Here is a 21,163-nt window from a genome sequence, read left to right on the forward strand (position 1 = left end):
AATCATGTACCTAAGGTTCTATCCATGATTCTAGCTGAAATATTAAGGAATAAGAATCTAACAAAGGCTAAAAGATTATCTACATCTTCTGGGAGAAATATAAAATATCCAAATAATTCTAATGCTATTATTACCAAGAAAAATATGTAGCTATAAGTTCCTATGATATTGCACAATAATCTCTTAAGATATTATATAATAATCCTAAGTATAAGTAATATATAGGTAATATTCGCAAAACAAATCTCAAAAAACTGTATTATTATGTAATTAATTAACCAAATATACATAAAAAGGTACAACAGCGTTGTGACAAGCGAGACCAACGCTTGGATCAACTGAGGCAGAGGCGTTTGTCAGGGCTTAGCCCTCACCTAGTAGTTTTCTGCCTTATTTACCTTTCTGTAATAACATCTTAAAACAAAGTAGTAAATATGAATTAAAATGAAAATACTCAACACACAATAAAAGCAGTAAGTATTAAGGTAACAAGAACGATACCTAATATTATGAAAAGTATAAGAATGAAAGAAATCGTAAGAGAAGCAAAAGATAGTTGTAAAAACTTACTGAAGTTAGTTCCTAAAACGCTTCTGTCTTTTAATGTTCTGTCATAACACTTAGCCAGAAGGTAGTTCCTAAAACGCTTCTGTCATTTAAAGTTCTGTTAGAACACTTAGCCTCCCTCCCTCCCTTCCTCCCCTCCCTCCCTCCCACCCTCCCTCTCGATACCAATTCGGAGGGCTACTACTTTAATCTGCTTTAATCGGGAGTATTTAGAGGTGAATTATTTGGGGTTCTTCTAATTACTAGTCTACTAGGAATAAATATTTGCCTAGGAGTCTCTACAAATCTTCTGTATGAATATAAAGATAAGGTAAAATAGACAAAACTAAAGATAACTAAATTACAGAAGACTATTGTTAAAGCTATAACGATAAAAATCATGTATCTAAGGTTCTATCTATGATTCATGCTAAAATATTAAGGAATAAGAATATATCAGAGGCTAAAAGATTATCTAATTGTTCTAGGAGAAATATAAAATATCTAAATAATTCTAATGCTATTATTACCAAGAACAATTTGTAGCTATAAGTTCCTATGATATTGCACAATAATCTCTTAAGGTATTATATAATAATCCTAAGTATAAGTAATATATTGGTAAATCCGCAAAACAAATCTCTAAAACTATTTTATTATATTATTAATTAACCAAATATACATAAAAAGGTACAGCGGCGTTATGACAACCGAGGGCAATGCTTGGCTCAACTGAGGCAAAGGCATTGTCAGGGCTTAGCCCTCACCCAGTAGTTTCCAGCCTTATATACCTTTCTGTAATAACGTCTTAAAATAAAGTAGTAAATATGAACAAAAACGAAAATACTCAACACACAATAAAATCAGTAAGTATTAAGGTAACAAGAACGATGCCTATTATTTATAAAAGTATAAGCATGAAAGTAATCGTAAGAGAAGGAAATGATAGTTGTAAAAACTTCTAGAAGGTAGTTCCTAAAACACGTATGTCTTTTAATGTTCTGTCAGACAGAACACGTAGCCTCCCTCCCTCCCTCCCTCCTGAGGGGTATTTTTTTAATATGCTTTAATCGGGAGTATTTAGAGGTGAATTATTTGGGGTTCTTCTAATTACTTGTCTTCCAGGTATAAATATTTGCCCAGGAGTCTCTACAAATCTTCTGTATGAATATAAAGATAAGGCAAAACAAACAAAAACTAAAGATAACTAAATTACTAAAGACTATTGTCAAAGCTATAAAGGTAAAAATCATGTATCTAAAGTTCTATTTATGATTCAGGCTAAAATATTAAGGGATAAAAATATATCAGAGGCTAAAGGATTATCTAATTGTTCTGGAAGAAATATAAAATATCCAAATAATTCTAATGCTATTATTACCAAGAACAATATGTAGCTTTAAGTTCCATTGATATTGCACAATAATCTCTTAAGGTATTATATAATAATCGTAAGTATAACTAATATATAGGTAATATTCCCAAAACAAATCTCAAAAACTATTTTATTATCTTATTAATTAACCAAAAATACATAAAAAGGTACAGCGGCGTTGTGACAACCGAGAGCAATGCTTGGCTCAACTGAGGCAGACGCGTTTGTCAAGGCTTAGCCCTCACCCAGTAGTTTCCAGCCTTATATACCTTTCTGTAATAACATCTTAAAATAAAGTATTAAATATGAACAAAATCGAAAATTCTCTACACACAATAAAAGCAGTAAGTATTAAGGTAACAAGAACGATGCGTAATATTATGAAAAGTATAAGCATGAAAGCAATCGTAAGAGAAGGAAAAGAGAGTTGTAAAAACATCCAGAAGGTAGTTCCTAAAACGCTTCTGTCAGATAGAACACTTAGCCTCCCTCGCTCCCTCCCTCCCTCCCGAGGGGTACTACTTTAATCTGCTTTAATCTGGAGTATTTAGAGGTGAATTATTTGGGGATCTTCTAATTACTTTTCTTCTTGGTATAAATATTTTCCTAGGAGTCTCTGCAAATCTTCTGTATGAACATAAAGATAAGGAAAAACAGACAAAACTAAAGATAACTAAATTACAGAAGACTATTGTTCAAGCTATAAAGATAAAAATCGTGTATCTAAGGTTCTATCTATGATTCAGGCTAAAATATTAAGGAATAAGAATATATCAGAGGCAAAAAGATTATCTAATTGTTTTGGGAGAAATATAAAATATCCAAATAATTCTAATGCTATTATTACCAAGAACAATATGTAGCTATAAGTTCCTTTGATATTGCACAATAATCTCTTAAGGTATTATATAATAATCCTAAGTATAAGTAATATATAGGTAATATTCGCAAAACAAATCTCAAAAACTGTTTTATTATCTTATTAATTAACCAAATATACATAAAAAGGTACAACGGCGTTGTGAAAACCGAGAGCAATGCTTGGCTCAACTGAGGCTGAGGCGTTTGTCAGGGCTTAGCCCTCACCCAGTAGTTTCCAGCCTTATATACCTTTCTGTAATAACGTCTTAAAATAAAGTATTAAATATGAACAAAAACGAAAATACTCAACACACAATAAAGCAGTAAGTATTAGGATAACAAGAACGATGCCTAATATTATGAAAAGTATAAGCATGAATGCAATCGTAAGAGAAGGAAAAGATAGTTTTAAAAACTTCAAGAAGGTACTTCCTAAAACGCTTTTGTCTTATAATGTTCTATTAGAACACTTAGCCAAAAGGTTGTTCCTAAAATGCTTCTATCTTTAATGTTCTGTCAGAACACTTAGCCTCCCTCCCTCCCTCCCTCTAGATACTAATTCGGAGGGGTACTACTTTAATCTGCTTTAATCTGGAGTATTTAGAGGTGAATTATTTGGGGTTCTTCTAATTACTTGTCTTCTAGGTATAAATATTGGCCTAGGAGTCTCTACAATCTTCTGTATGAATATAAAGAGAAGGTAAACAAGACAAAACTAAAGATAACTAAAGTACAAAAGACTATTGTTAAAGCTATAAAAATAAAAATTATGTATCTAAGGTTCTATCTATGATTCTGGCTAAAATATTAAGGAATAAGAATATATTAGAGGCTAAAAGATTATCTACTTGTTCTAGGAGAAATATAAAATATCCAAATAATTCTAATGCTATTATTAACAAGAACAATATGTAGCTATAAGTTACTATGATATTGCACAATAATCTCTTAAGGTATTATATAATAATCCAAAGAATAAGTAATATATAGGTAATATTCGCAAAAGAAATCTCAAAAACTGTTTTATTATCTTATTAATTAACCAAATATACATAAAAAGGTACAACGATGTTGTGACAACCGAGAGCAACGCTTGGATCAAATGAGGCAGAGGCGTTTGTCAGGGCTTAGCCCTCACCCAGTAGTTTCCAGCCTTATATACCTTTCTGTAATAACGTCTTAAAATAAAGTAGTAAATATGAACAAAAACGAAAATACTCAACACACAATAAAAGCAGTAAGTATTAAGGTAACAAGAACGATGCCTAATATTATGAAAAGTATAAGCATGAAAACAATTGTAAGAGAAGGAAAAGATAGCTGTAAAAACTTCCAGAAGGTAGTTCCTAAAATGCTTTTGTCTTTTAATGTTCTGTCAGAATACTTAGCCAGAAGGTAGTTCCTAAAACGCTTCTATTTTTAATGTTCTGTCAGAGCACTTAGCCTCCCTCCCTCCCTCGCTCCCCCCTCCCTCTAGATACCAATTTGGAGGGGTACTACTTTAATCTGCTTTAATCTGGAGTATTTAGAGGTGAATTATTTGGGGTTCTTCTAATTACTTGTGTTCTAGGTATAAATATTTGCCTAGGAGTCTCTACAAATATTCTGTATGAATATAAAGATAAGGTAAAATAGACAAAACTAAATATAACTAAATTACAGAAGACTATTGTTAAAGCTATAAACATAAAAATCATGTATCTTAGGTTCTATCTATGATTCCCCTAACATATTAAGTAATAAGAATATATCAGAGGCTTAAATATTATCTACTTGTTCTAGGAGAAATATAAAATATCCAAATAATTCTAATGCTATTATTACCAAGAACAATATGTAGCTATAAGTTCCTTTGATATTGCACAATAATCTCTTAAGGTATTATATAATAATCCTAAGTATAAGTAATATATAGGTAATATTCGCAAAACAAATCTCAAAAACTGTTTTATTATCTTATTAATTAACCAAATATACATAAAAAGGTACAACGGCGTTGTGACAACTGAGAGCAACGCTTGGCTCAACTGAGGCATAGGCGTTTGTTAGGGCTTAGCCCTCACCCAGTGGTTTCCAGCCTTATATACCTTTCTGTAATAACGTCTTAAAATAAAGTATTAAATATGAACAAAAAAAAAAATACTCAACACATGATAAAAGCAGTAAGTATTAAGGTAACAAGAACGATGCCTAATATTATGAAAAGTATAAGCATGAAAGCAATCGTAAGAGAAGTAAAAGATAGTGGTAAAAACTTCCAGAAGGTAGTTCCTAAAACGCTTCTGTCTTTTAATGTTCTGTCAGACAGAACACTTAACCAACACTTGCTCTAAAAGACTGAACATTAACTCCAAAGATAGTTGTAAAAAGGACATTGCAAACATGGAGTAAAGAGAACCATTGTTATGAAGAATAAAATTAAGACCTAAAATAAAGTCTACTTTTAGTTTGAGATCTCTAACCCATGTTAAGGGTAAAGGATATGATCCAGAAAAAGTTGAACAGTTGGTAAAGAACTGGATTTTGCCTTCATCAAAATAGGTTGTATATGGGTTATAGGTACCATCTACCTGTTGGCTAAACACTTGTTTATTGGTTTTCTTAAGGAACTGAGGAGGAACTAATCTTCTATGGATAATACATTTGGTACAGCCGGAATCTACTAAAGCATCTAACATGAGGGATTGTTTGTTAGGGAAAATAATCTTTGCTCTAACTCATATCTTGGTTACATACGTAGGAAGTTTCTGGTTCTTCTAATCCTACATTGATACCATTATAAGAATCTTTTTCTATTGTATCTAATCTATGTTAGAGAAGAGTTATTTCTGCCTCATAGTTTTCTATTTTTCTGGCCATAATTTCCAATTTAGTATTGTGTACCTTATTATGATTAGGGGATTCTACATGTTCAATACCTAAGAGTCTTAAGCAAGGAATACAAGCTTCTAGGAAACATTGAGTGCATATTGCTCTTTGTTTCTTACTAGGATACCAGGAGCATTTAAACAGGGGTTACTGTCTAAACCAGCATTCCAAGACCAGGTATGGGTACATTCATTTACTGTATCCATAAGGTCAAGGTTTTCTTCTATATTAAGGTCTAGGACAAGATCTTTATCAGAGTCTGATGTATCTAAAGGAGCATTGGGTATGCTTACAATACTATAGATGGATTCTGTGTCTGACATATATTCATCTACTTCTATGAGATCTTGTTGTACGTTTTCTACAAGGGTGGATCTTCTAGAATTAATGTTCTGTCTTTTAGGGCAAGTGTTGGCTAAGTGTTCTGTCTGACCACAAATATAACAAGATAATTTATTTTTATAAGTTCTTTTTGGGTTGAATCTTCTGACATGTCTATCTTTGTTCAAGTAAGGCTTTCTACTCTTAGATCTTCGGATATAATATCCTTTCTTAAAATATCTTTTATTTCTAGGTTTTTGTCTTGAATATTTTAGACCATAAGCTTAAGTAGTATATATCTATTTGCAGAAGCCAAAGTCATTTCCCTTAAGCTGTCTTTGTATCTAGATATCTGTACATTTTTCTTGGAGAACTGTCATAATGAATTTTGTTCTCTGTCCGATGGAGTATACCGATGTAGGGTTTGCTAATTCTTTGTTTTGCCATTTGTCATAAATTTCTTTTCCTAAAGCTCCAGGTAGTTTTCTAAATAATTTGATTCTTAAGTCTTTGTTAAAGGCATTACCTGAAATGTAGGTATAATAAAAGTAGTCTTGTAGGAATTTTTTAACATATTTATAATTATGTAAACTAAGTTGTTCTAAGTAAACTACAACATCTTTCTGTAGTGTTATAGAACCTAAATTTGGGTCATCTCTTGTTACTAACTGGTAAACTTTGTTAACAAAATTATAAGGGTTGGATCCTAGGCCCATTATATGACCAAATTCTTCTAGATTACTTCTTTTGTAGCTTTCCCATAAAGCTTTAACGCTTTCTCCTAGGAGTGTTTCTAAGTACCTATACATTTCTTCTACATCTTGGGATGAAAAGTTCTGGATATAATCTGATACTACTTGGTTTTTCCAAAGGTCTAATACAATTGTCCATTCTTGAGGATCATGGGCTGAAAGATTAAGAATTTTTCCTTTGCCCTTTTCCTGAAAAGTTATAGGTCTTTCTATTTCTTTTCTGTTTTCCCTTTGGATGTATTTTTCTATCCAAATTTATGGGTTCACTATAAGGAATCCTAGGCATGTTGCCTGAATAATATACTTCTCTAGGTGGAGGTCTTGGATACGTAGTGTAACTACTTCCGGGAATATTAGTAGAACTTTCTTCATCCATATATTCTTTGATACTAAAGGTTTCATCTTCTTTTGGTTCTAAAGGCATTTTTCCTATTCTAATGTTCATTTCACTGTTGTAATACAAGTATTCTTCTTCTTTTATCCTCTTGTTTTTTATCAGATCTTCTTCCAGGTGAAGAAGTTCTCTTTCTACCAGTTTTAATTCTAGTTCCTTAGGATATATTATTTCATCTGTTTCAAATTCAATATTAACTAAATCATAGTTCTCACTGGAGACTGATTCAGTGTCCTCTTTATTTTTCTGTTTGTAGCTATTAAATCTAATGTTTATGTTACCCTTTGTGTCTGTATACATGATACTTTCTTTGGGACTAATTATTTTTTTTCTTTAAATTTAAGATTCCATTCTAGTCCTACCAAAATATCTGGAGAATATTTAATACGTTTAAGTAATTTGATTCCTTTATTACCTATTACATTTACTACATCATCTACCTTAACTTTAAACCTGGTGGTACTAGAACTAGGCCATCTTCCTAAGAATCCAATACATAATAATAGATTATTTCCTACAAAGGATTCATATCCTTTTGTTTGGAGGCATCTGTATTTACCTCAAACTGCTTGCTCAAATCAGCAAGGTGCAGCACTGGTTCAGCCACCATGGTTAGCCGTTGGAATACTCTTTGGCATGAGTCCGTCCATTGCCACTTTTGGTCTTTCTTGAGAAGGTCGGTCAAGGGGGCTGTTATAGCTGAAAAGCCCTTGATAAACCTCCTGTAATAATTTGCAAGACCATGGAAACTCCTAAGCTCAATCACCTTGGAAGGGATCGACTAGACATGCACAACCTCCACCTTCTTGCTGCCCATCCATATCCGTCCTCCCCCTATCCAATGTCCAAGAAAGGACACCTCTTGCAACCCAAAGGAGCACTTCTCCTCCTTGACATACAGCTGATTATTTCTCAACGTTTCAAAGGTGTTTCTTGTGCTCGCCCATACTCTTGTTGTACACCACGATGTCATCCAAATAAACAACGACAAACTTGTCCAAGTATTCAGAAAATACTTCGCTCATGAGAGTGGAAAATGTTGCAGGTGCATTGGTTAGGCCAAAGGGCATAACCATGAATTCGTAAGCCCCATATCTGGTTACACAACTAGTCTTCCCCTCGTCTCCTTCAGCAATCCGGACTTGGTAATAACCACTTCGAAAACCCAATTTGGAGAAAACTTGCGCCTCTTTCAACTGATCAAAGAGATCTGCAATAAGAGGAATAGGGTACTTATTCTTTATAGTTACCCATTTGAGCACCCTACAATCGATGCACAGTCTCATACTTCCATCCTTCTTAGTCTGAAACATTATAGGGGCCCCATAAGGTGCTTTACTTGGCCTTATGAACCCAACGTCCAGTAGCTCACTGAGTTGTCTTCGCAGTTCATCCAGCACTTTGGGCGCCATTCGGTATGGTGCTTGTGCTGGCTTTCTTGCTCCGAGCTCAAGCTCTATACGATGGTCCACCCCTCTCCTAGGTGGTAACCTCGTTGGAAGTTGTTCAGGCATGACATCTCTATATTCATGCAATACGGCTTGTATCTCTTTAGGGGTAGGCATGACCTCTACCTGCTCTATAGCACAAATAAAAGCAATGTAAGTAGAGCGGCCCTGCTTAAGACCTTTCTTAAGCTGGAGGGCTGATAGCATTAAGTCCTTTTTGTTACATCTTTGTTATCAAGTTCAGAAATAGTACAAGGACTTTGCTCGTCCACAATCCCCACTACCCCAACATGCGGCATTACAAATGCCTTACAAACCATGAAAAACTCCATTCCCAAAATCACATTGAAATCATCCATGACAACAATAGTAAAATTCAAAAATTCAACCCACTTGCCTATCTGCACCGGGACGTTCTTGGTAATGCCTTAGACTTTACAACCAGCAGAATTTACAACTTTCATTTTACTCCCATCTTTCTCTCCTCGTATATTTAGGCGCCTAGCCTCCACTGACAAAAGGAAGTTGTGGGTGGCGCCAGTGTCCACCACTACTCTAACAGTACGTCCAGCAAGTGTTAGAGAGATAAAAAGAAATTCTCTTAAGGGTCTTATCGGAAGTGGAGCAGCCTTCTCCTCCTTTGAATGGACAACAGCATGGAGAAGTGTTAAGGAGCCCAACCTAGGCTCAATCCCTCCATTGTTCACCTCAGTTTGAGCAGCATTGAGGAACCTCTTTTTAAGACAATCCCTCGCATATGAAACAACGGACCTTCTTTTTCTGTTTGTCCCTCGTTTCTTCTCTTCTGGCCTAGCCTTGGCATCCTTTGCCAGTGACTTCTTCGCCTCTTTCTCCTTCTTCTTAAAATTCGTTATACCATTGTTATTTTCTTTAGGCACTTTGTTAGCCGAATAATTCTTTCTCTCATATTCGGTTAACTTTTCAGTAGTAGTTAAAGCTGAAGCTAATGTCTTTACTTCCCATCTTCTCAATTCTTGCTCAGCCCACAGGAAGTAAAGACATTAGCTTCAGCTTTATCTACTGTTGAAAAGTTAACCGAATATGAGAGAAAGAATGATTCGGCTAACCAAGTGTCTAAGGAAAATAACAATGGTAAAACGAATTTTAAGAAAAAGGTGCAAATCAAGGGATTTGAATGGAGGATCAAATCAAGGAGATTTTATAAGGGAGGATCTCTGCTCTCATTGGATGGAAGCATGAGAGAAGGGAGGGGTTGAAGCCTATAAATACCAAGGCATTCAACCCTTGTAGATTCATTCAGCATAGACGAGAGGGAGAGTTTTTGTAGAGTGCTGGCCTTCCACCTTGGACGGTCACTCCTTGTAATCTTCTCTAGTATTAATACAAGGTTACTTTCTCTTCCTATTCTATTGTCTTTCTATCTTTTCATTGCTCGTGCTTCATTTAAGAGGAAGGAGTTTGCAACGTTGATCTAAGGGGTGAGAGGTTGTACTACCTTTGACGAATTGAAGGTAGGCCATCACGGGAGTTGGAGTTCCGCTAGCCTAAGTGATTTTAGGTTCATCTGACCTCATGACAAACTGGGTGGGGGGCCTTGTACCTACCTCGGCGGAGTCTCGAAATGGCAGTGGATGCAGGCCAAAAAAGCCAAACAGCTCCTAAAGGCCCGTCTTTGCCGTGAGTGCCAGATTTACGAAATGAGGCAGAGGGCGGAACTTAGAGCCGCAGTTTCTAAGCTTGAGCGACCGTGGGAGGTTGTTGAGCAAGCCCCAACTCTCTTTTCCATCAAAGCCGACGAGCAGTTGAAGGCTTTGGCTAACAGGTCTCAGTTTTCTGGAGGCTACGATCTGTGGTCAGAGCGGGATGAGACTCAACTTTTTCATAACCAGGAATGGCTCCCTTCTGCGAGGATTTTCCCTAAAGGGGCTGTGCACAATGTCAAACCATATGGTATTATTGACAGTGTTGGGCGCACCAGTTATTTAGAAATGACGGACGTTGAAGAAGATTTACCCAATAAGATGAATGAGACTAAAAGATCGATTCTCTTGTTTGGATGCCCATGAAAAATAAGAGAGAAAAAAAAGAGAAATGTGGTTTCTCTTGTTTGGATGCACAAGGAAAATGGAAAAGAAAAGAAAAGAGAGCATGCATATTACCAACCACTAGTAATATGCATGCTCGGATTTTTAGGGACGTTTCGTATTTCAGTCCTTCCTCAACCTATTTCTGCCATGTTCCATCTTTAGCGCTTTCAATCTCTTCATCGCCCAACCGCATTTAGGCATTGCTGACCTGGGCATTACAGACGAAAGTCACGGAATATATGTCAGCCACAGGTAAGCTCATTTCTCCCATTTGATCTCCTTCATCCTTATTCTCTCCATGCAATGTAGTACAGAATTTATGCAATACAAATTATTTTGAGATCCTTTATGAGTTATAGATCTAGTCATATTTCGTTTCTTAATAACTCTGATATGCAAGATTATCTCTATTTGTTTTCCATACTTTTAGGATTCTTTGAACTTAATATGAAATATGTATTTTATGGAAAGTTTTAAATGTAGGTTAAAGTTCAAACCCGACTCGAGCTTGAGCTCAAATTTGGTTACAATTCTTGGGCTTGAGCTCGATTCCAATTTTAGTCTCAAAGCTAAGCTTGAGCTCGAACTCAAGTTCAAAGTATTCAAATCAAGCAAAGCTCGAACATATACAGGTTCGAGTTTGGCTAGGCTTAAGAGAGTGGGAAATGTATATAAAAGTCACATTTTGTATATAGGTCATGTTTTTATATAAGTCACATTGGCATAATATTATGCAGTGTTTATAAACAATTTTATGCAGAGTTTATAGACAATTTTATGCAGAGTTTATGTACAAAGGTCATGCCCAATTTTAAGTAAAATTTATGCATAATTTTATGCACAGTTTATTTGACTTGTATTTTATGCAAAGTTTTAAATGTAGGTTAGAGCATGAACCCTGCTCAAGCTCAATTCCAATTTTAAGCTTAAGGCTGAGCTTGGCTCTAGCTTAAGTTCGAAGTATTTAAATCAAGCCCAGCTTGAACATATGCAGATTCAAACTTGGCTCGACTAGACTCAATGCCACCCCTAGGCACTGCAAGTATAGGTTGGGCACATACGGACTAGTGCTTGAACACCAAGGCATGGAGGCAAGTCAGATTAGTGGCAGCCAACTTTTTTTTTTTAATGATGATAAACTTATTTCAAAGAAAGGGAAGATACATCAAGGGAGACCTCCCTTAACAATAAGAGATTGAAGGGGGGACCTAGGCACACAAATCAGCAACCGAAATGGCTGATCTAAGTAAATGAGATGAAGTAAAAGAAATTGTGGATACAATATCCAAAATATCAAGAAAAATCTGCCAGTGACACCACGGGGGGAAGGATGAGGTGGAGCACCATCCGATGACGACCTTGGAGTCTCCCTCCATGATAAGGAGACCACTAAAGCGATCCTTAAAAATACACAAGCCATGAAGGAGACCAGAGAGCTTAGCAATGGTCGAGTCAGCAATTCCGAGAGGGCCACAGTAAGAGAGTATGGCAGTGCCGACCGGATCAAAAATCACCCCGCCAAAACCATCCAAACTCAGGTTCCCAAAGGCGCTACCATCAAAATTCAGCTTATAATGGTTCCTAAACGGTTTCTAGTCACGTGGGCCATGGGGTGTTAGCTGGGGCATTTTTACATGAGGAGGCATGCGCCAAGAAGCCCATGACCATTCGAAGGGGCATGTGGCCAGCAATTTCCCCAACTATATATAGGGGGGCTGGATGAGTGCCAAACAATCAGACATTGACATAGAGACTCAAAGGAGCTCTCAAATATCTTGTATGTAGACAGATTTGTGTATATGAGAAAAGGTTTATTGTGGGCCAACTATTTGTATGCAAGGGAGGCTGACTAGTGTGGGTTATCCCAAGGATGCAACTAGGCCGACACAGGTAAAAGTAAATTCAACTTTCCACTGCATAACTGAACCCATGCAACACCTAAGCTCTAACATTACAAGCATGGTCTTTTCATAGTATGGCACCCCATGAATGAATGAGCAGGCCAAATCGTCTCACCAAAATCGATTTAAAAAAAATGATCCCTATTAAAAAAAAATATTTTCTAAGTAATTAAGAGTGAACTTTACTCTTCAATGCAGATGAACAGTTAATGTCATTCTACATCATTTCAAAAAAAATGTCATTCTTCAATCATTCAAAAAAAGTGATTCCACATTCATTCACAACAAAAAAAAAAGTATGATTTCTCAAAATGTGGATATAAGCAAATCAACTTACATGTCGTGAGGAAGTGTAGAGTCATCAGTATTAGAGTACAGAAATAGTGAGCCGCCACTCTTGATGCTAAGGAATTTTAAGTAAGCTAAGTTTGTATATTCATTGGTAACAACAAATATGTCCACACAAACCCCCGATTGAACAGCAACAGCTGCCTGTGCAAAGTCATCATGGATTATTTTTCCAAAGATTTGTAGATTCTAAAAAACTCAACCATTTCAGCACTTGGGTATATATAGAGGCATAAGGCAATTTACCAGTTCTTTGTAGAAGGGTGTCTGCTCAGGAAGCAGTGCACAGTCTGCATCCTCTCCTTTACTGGCATATTGCTCACCATAACGCCTTGTAACTAATTGACTGGCTCCATAATCAGGAGGACCAGACAAAAATGTAAAAACCCTAGCTGCAATCAATTTTTGACCCACATAAATATCTAATAAACAAATGTTGATAGTCACTAATGCAGTCGATTTTGGAGCCACATAACCAATAAACGAATGTTTATAAATATTAATGCAATTAGTACAGTCAATTTTAAGAAAACAAAATTCAGAAAGGTAAATTGAGACAAGATATTCTTCCAGGCCCCTATTGTCGCCCTTGAGAGGAAACACTCCACCCAAGGAAAAGAACATGTTATTACCTGGTAAGAGGAAGTATCCAAAAAAATTGTGACCAGTGCTTTTCCAGGAAACTGATAATCAACCATTGAAAAACAAATTCTTTCAATTGGCAACATTTAGCTCATTTCCAGCCATTATGGTTTCACAAGACATAATTAATAGAATTAACATATACTTTTCATAGTGAGGGATAAAGACAATCCTAGATTCAAAGCAGAAATCTTCAAAAATACGAATAGAAAAACAAGGAATGACTCTCTAGATTTATCCCTCACAATAAGTTGCATGCATATGACTAACGAACATCAATGGGAAAAGAACAATGAAAACACTCAACTTTTTTAAAGAGAGAGCATCCAGCAATAAGGGGTACAGGCCATTTTTTCAATAATGAAAAAGATTTTATTAGAAAAAAATTAATGATAGATTTTAGTTGAAAGAATAAGTCTACCCATAAGGAAAACAGAACCAGATATATCTTGTGCATTGGAAAGAGGAAGACATCAAACATGGATGACACACTTTGGTGGCAGTAACTGCAAGAATGTTTGATGATCTAAATCTGGTGCCACCAGATGTCAATAAGGTGAAAGATTAACTGAAATTTCCTCATAGCATTGTTCCATCCTCAATGGGAATTAGAAGCCTTTTCTCATCCAAGGATGGAGGCTTTGCAATTCAAGACCACTTCCTAAGAAACAAAATGTCATTCTGTAAATCCATTTACAGGTAATATGCATTTACTTGATTTTCAACAAACATCACTAAATTGTTAGAACAAAGATGACTATAAAAGAAACATATGTTAATTTATTTTGGTCCATGATAATGTAAAAGAAGCACAGGGAAGTAAGTATTGGACTTTACCATACCCAGTGCAAATGTATTTCCGTATTCTGATCCAAGGTAGTTAATTAGAGCCTCCATTGCAGCTCCAAAACCTCTGCCACCTAATAATATACCATCATGTCCTTCTCCAGCAGCTATAGTTCTTTCCCATGAAGTTGTAGGTTTCAGTGTTTCCAAGGCTGCAGCTATTCGGTCTTTGCAAGTATCTACCTGTTGGAGAATGAACCAAACCTTCACTAAAATCCGTTTTCCAATTGATTGTAGTGTTGGTAGAGATTCTTTTTTTTTTAACAATTTGAAGTCAAGGGTATGTTGACATTTGCCATCATAAACATACAAGAGCCAAGAAAGAAAACAATGGCATGGCATCTTCAAGCTCAAAGGGCAATGAAGCATTTGTATCTGGGGGGAATAAAGACATTTTTGACAACTGGTATGGGTCCTTGCACATCGTATAAGCCTATCTTATGACTGAATGTAACAAGCCCAAACAGAGAACCCGGCCCAAGTGCTGCAAATGTAAAAGGTATTTGGTATTAAAACATTATCATAAACAAGAATAATAATTACCAATGCAACCACAAATGTGTGAAAAGCTGAGGGTGATCTTCTAAAATATTGATCACCTTATGAAGGCCAATACTGAGAAAAACAATTGCCCACCTTCTAAAGAAGCCAGTAGCGCACTTTTGATCAACTCCAAAAACTCCTCAGATGCTGCATTTATGTTCAGAAGTACAACAAAAAACTAGTAAGTGAATTCTAGCACAATGTAAGGGATAGAGCATGTTGAGAACTTAAAATTTTTATATCACTAATAAATGTGCAAAATAATTAATACAGTTTTGAGCCTCATGCCAACTCATCATATTGAACTTGTAGAAGACAAGATTTATGATTATAATTCCGCCTCCATGTAATATCCATGAATGATAACCATGAACACAAGATTACCCTCATCATCTTGCTTTTGCGTCACAGCCACAAACAACTTTTAGATGGGCTTTTGAGACATCTTTGAGAAAGTTTTGATTACTATGATCCATTTAGAAAAAATAAAAAAGGTTAGAAGAACTGTAATGCAATACCATAATGGATGTAGGGTCATAAATATTTAGTGGATGAGCATTCAAGTGATTGAACTATACAATGTTCCTGAAACATGAACAGTATCTTTAATGAAGTAGCCATTTGTTAATGCTTGATGACACCAAAAAAGAAAAAAGAAGAATGCCAATTATCTTTTCTCCCAATAAATCTTCAGGCAACATTTGGCTCCTAACAGGTAACGTAATACAGGAAATGATTGGACATAATGCAGCTTGACTGAACTAGTTTCATCAATTGCATAAGTTACCATTACTCCGTCTGGACACAACACTCCAAAGTGGGAATCAAGAATTTGTCATTTATCTTGACTGGATAAATATGTAATCCTGCCAACGCTGTTTACCATAAAAACTTTTACATGATACAATAAAAATATTTGAATACTCAGATACATCGAGTGCATAACTAGTACCATTGTACAAGTCAATACAGATTCGACAAGGAAAACACATACAAACATAGCAACATAATCACCTCAATACATGAGCCATCTTATCAGTAAACCATGGTTAAACATTTAACAGTAACAAAAGAAGACACCCCTACAACACTTACACCTCGATCTAGGAAATACAACTCTATATAAGGTACTAATAAACACTTTAAAAAAAAAGCAAAATGCAGTAGTAACATCGATAAAGATAAAATGTAGCAAAGTTCGCATATGAAATGAAGGGTATGATCACAAAGACTATCGAATCTTACATGCAAGATCCACTACTGCAACATAAACCGGCCGAGCCTTCATAGCTTCCTCGCTGTCATCTGGTAAGATCAAATGCTATTAGACTTAAATTCTCACAGCTAAATGATCTAGTAAAACTCAGGTTCAATTATAATAAAACGGAACTCTACCAGGTAGCTTGAGATCTATGAAGGAAGATCACATCTCTGCACATAACTCCGGTCAAGAGTAACGAGTGATTGTTTCTGACATTAACCCATTAAGAGTGCCACAGAGAGAACAAGTCCAAGCCCATTGTTCAAGCTCACAGTAGGAATTGAAATAAGCCCAGCAATTATCGCAGCGAGGAACAAGGTTACCGTTGGACCTGGAAACAGGGGGGTTACCAAGCTCGTCAATCGGAGGCTTCCTGTGCATCGGGATCGGTCGGGAAACGAGATACTGTCGCCCTAACCGCCATCGATGAGAAGACAGCAGCAGAGTTGCAGAGTCGCGAGGTCGATAAAAACCCAAATAATGAGGGAGAAAAAAAAAACACACAGACTTCTTACCCTGCTTAGCTCGATTCATCTAAACCAGCGATCTAGTAAACGCCGTTTGAGCTGGTCCGGCCAAAGAAAAAGCAGGTTAATTTAGAGGGGAAAGCATGGGTCGGGTTTTGAGAACCCGAACCCCAACTCGGAAACCCGAACGGTTTAGAAATCAAACATTATCCATTGTCTCATTCCCAAGTCAACCTAGTAATTCTCCAATTAAAATATTTTTTAAATATAAAAATAATTAAAGAATACAATGTATAAAATTATTATACAATGTCAAAATATAAATAATAAAAAATAAAAAATAGATAAGTTTTATATATATGTTATTTTAATTTTAAAAAAATATCTATAAGGTATTTCCATCAAGTTTAGGTCAAATTTGGGAAAACCCAAGCCTACCTCCAACTTAGGTTTCTTTCCCTCCATCCCTTCTCCTCCCAACGGAGTGAATTTAAGTTTTTTTTTTTTTGCCCACTCCTAACTTTGATTATGTGTTGGACCTCAAGTTCCAAACTTGACCTGAACTTAGGGTTCTTACCTTCTATCCTTTCTCCACCCAACAGAGTGAATTTAAGTTTTTTTTTTTTTCGCACACTCCTAGTTTTGATTATGTGTTGGACCTGAGTCTTTGATGAGGACAATGTAACCTCAGTTTTGTGGAGGTCATGAGAAACATGATTGAAAAATAACAAGGTATACCCTAGCTAGCATATATTTTACTTATGTTATGGAGATTACATGTAACGAGTCATAAAAAATTTAAGGGTGTGTATATGCCGATAGAACATTATAAGAAAAATAAATAGAGGAATTATTTTTTGAATTTTTTTCTAATATTTGCACTATTTAATGAATAGAAAAAGTTTTCTTTTTTATCTTCTTGTCTTTAAAAAAAAATAACTATGTTTCTTATTGCTTAATCCGATATCATGGGAAACGTAAGCCAAGAAGATTTATGTTGATTGCTCATTTTCTATATTTAATTTCTTATTTTGTTCCAATTGTAAACACTACAGCTACATAATTATTATTTTATTTTATTTTCAATGGCGTCACAAATGCAACAAAATTTTCTAAGAGAGTTTGTCAATAAAAACATCATCCAATGAGAAAATTAGTAAAAGAAAAAATAATTTTCTCACCGTTTTATTTTCCTAAGTTGACACAAATGATCCTTAAGCGTTGATGTTAATGTCTTATGTAACTATAAAAATTAACTAAATCATCTCTTACAACAGTTGAATTGCCATCAATTGTGCATTAAATTGGAAATTGAAGTGAAGAAAAGTATTGATGTTGTTAGATACATACCCTTTATTACACACTCTAGTGGTCTATGGTATGAGTTGGAGCGAGAAAATCGAAGATTTAAGTTGTTGAGTCAATACCCCAAAGGAAAAATTGAAAGAAAACTATTATGAAGATGGCAAGTAAAGTGGAAGACCTTAAAGATTGTAAAAGTCAAATTTTATATAAAAGTTATAAAACCTAGTTCATATGGATTAAACCATGGAATTTAACAATAATTCAAGTCCATCCAAGAAAAAAAATGTATTATTGATCCATTCAGTGTTTTTCATGGGTTACCCTAGATTTGAGAAAGGGTATATAGATGTTATGACCCTCAAAGTAGAACTTGGTATGTTTCGACATATGTTTCCTTCTTTTAAGATAATCCTTAACTATCGGCCCAACATGTTCAAAGATCATTCTCATGTGGAAGTACTTATTGTCCTACCAATGAATGCATTGGAAGATACAGATAATGGCAGAGTTGAGAATTGTGATGCTCCTCTTCAAGGCTCCCTGTAGTCATTTCTTCCGAAGGAGAGTCCTCCTCTTCCTTATTTCCTAATTTGCATTTCTTGTTGTAATTAGGAATGGAGTTAGACAATGTACTTGATTTCCCATCTCAAAGTTTTTGTCATCATTTGATTGATTCTCTTCTTGCTATAAGGTTTGTTTTGTCTACTCTTGATGTTTCATGTGTTCCCACTAGTTGTGTCGAAGCTTTTTTGAGTCCTCATTGAAAATCTAGAATTGAAGATGAAAGTGTTGCTCTTGTGTCTTAGAGTACTTGGTATCTCTTTATATTCCTCCCCTAAATGCCAAAAATGTGGATTGCATATGGGTCTGTACCATTCAAGTCAAAGCTCAATTGGTAACTAAAGATTACATACAAACTTATGGCATTGACTATCGTGTGAGATTTTTCCTAGTTGCTAAATTAAATTGAAACCAATTTGATGTCTATGGTTGTGAAAAAGGGATGCTCACTTCAACAATTGGATGACATTTTTTATACAGTGATCTCAATGCAAAAGTCTATATAGAACAACCACCTAGTTTAGTTGCTTAGGGAGAGTTAAGTAAAGCATGCAAATTGCATAAAGCCATTTATGGGTTGAAACAAACCCTTCGATCATAGTTTGAGCAATTCAATCGTGTTGTTCTAGGGTTGTGATTTCATAGAAGTAACTATGATCAATCTATATTTATTTTGGAAAGAGTAACAAGTTGTGTGATATTGATAGTACTTTATGTAGATGATAAAATTTTGTCTGGAGATGACAAAGGTGGACTTGTTAAGATTAATGCCTATCTTCAAAAGCATTTTCAAATTAAAGACTTTGGGATTCTTAAATAATTTTTTTGGAAATAGATGTGGCAAGAAACAAATCATATACTATTTTGTCTCAAAGGAAATCTATAATTTATCTTCTAAGTGAAATTGGATTATTGGGAGCTAAATTAGTTGATACACCACTAGAACCTAATCTTGATTTATTTTATGCTAGTTCTCCTCCTTTAAAAGATCTAACTTCTTATATATGCTTAGTTGGAAAGCTCATACATGTTATTGTTGATGAGGCCGATATATTGTATGTTGTGGGACTAGTTAGTAGGTTTATGGGGAAACATAGAAAAGTTCATGCAAAGGTTGTTCATTGAATACTTCAACATCTAAAAGGAGGACTAGGGATAAAATATTTTGTAAGTATTAGCATCACATAAAAGTGATGGACTACTATGCTAGAGACTATGTTGGATAAAAGGTGACATGAAGGCAAGCACTGGTTATTGTACCTTTGTTGGGAACATTTGGAGCATTGAAAAGTAAGTGAACAAAAAGTAATAGCAAGATCAAGTACAGAGGCTGAATGCAAATCTATGGCACCTATAACTTGTGAAATGATCCAGATACAATCTCTTTTGTCAAAATTTGGTATGGAGGTAAATTTGATTGATAGTTATCAAGCGATAATCAGGCCTTTATCTTTATAGCCAATAATCTTGTTTTTTTATGAACGAACGAAGTTCATCAAATTATATGGTCATTTCACCAAAGATTAAGTGTACTAAGTGGAAGAATCATAACCCCTCATATGAGAATTGAACATCAATTGACAAATATATTTACTTAGGCATTGCATGGAGCTTAGTGTGATACCTCGTGCTCCAAACTGGTATTATTTGATGCATATTTCTTAGCTTGAGGAGGAGTGTTAAAAGTTAATTAAAATATTACGAGTGTAGTTTATTGAGAACCTTGGGGGTAATTTTTTAATCATGTAATCACTCTCATATTTAAGTAAATGCAATGCATGAGTGAGGTGTAGTCGAATTTTTCAAGTTTGCCCTCTTTAAATGTTTCTCTTTTCTTTCTTCTTCTTCCTTTGTCTTCTACTACTTTACTTCTTTCTTTTTCCTTATCTTCATCTCTCTTACTTCATTTTTTTATGTTCTTAATTAACAAAATATCATAACTTTATTTTGTCATCTGAATTTTTCCAAATATAATGTCCATTAACAAGCCATGCCTCAATTAGCCCAGTGCCAGCAAAATTAACAGTAGAAAACCAATTAAAAAAAAATCTTTCCAAGAATAGAGCCTTTTAAGTTAGTACCACATGAGATTCTTTGGAATGAATTCACCTCCTTGGGACCCTCAGGTGCCTCGAACAGCCCCTCCTACCTACATTAGAAAGTCCAATCTCTTGAAATGATTGGGTTCTCCTCACTGACATTTTAACTTGCATGAATTTAAAACAAATATAGTCGGGAAAGAGAGAGAGAGAGAGAGAGAGAGAGAGAATGTCTCCTTCTCCAAACCCCAAAAGCTCAAAATTTGATAAAAACGTCCTACTATTTGGCTTTCGTCTCTATTGGTTGAACTCCAAAAACACATTCAAATAAGGCCCCGAGTTTGTTCACAATTCAAATTGAGTAAGGGCATCCTGAGAGCACATGCTAACATTCCTTACTCCCATCAGGGGCTTTTAAAATAAAATTTAGGAGAATCCCATTGAAGAAACTCTAGAATAGCTCTTGTTTCTAAAAGCTTAGAAACCCTCAAAATTCTCACAGAGAGTAAAAAAACTCTCCAGCTTTAACTTACTTCGTTCTCATTATATGCTTTGCTTGAGATTCTTCTTATACTATCCTTGAGCTCCATGCATTTTAGATATCAAGAAATTCTAT

At 35.2% G+C, this 21,163-nt stretch overlaps 1 pseudogene; it reads right to left on the reverse strand.

Moving 5' to 3' along the window:
* The window catches only part of LOC137938415 (protein transport protein SEC23 D-like), a 61,658-nt pseudogene extending 45,059 nt beyond the window's left edge, over positions 1–16,599 (reverse strand).
* Positions 16,600–21,163: the final 4,564 nt, after the last annotated feature.

Source organism: Aristolochia californica, unplaced genomic scaffold, assembly GCF_029961685.1.
Source record: "Aristolochia californica isolate CCGP_79_NKW_82.1479 unplaced genomic scaffold, dmAriCali1.0.hap1 SCAF_8, whole genome shotgun sequence".
Taxonomy (NCBI): domain Eukaryota; kingdom Viridiplantae; phylum Streptophyta; class Magnoliopsida; order Piperales; family Aristolochiaceae; genus Aristolochia; species Aristolochia californica.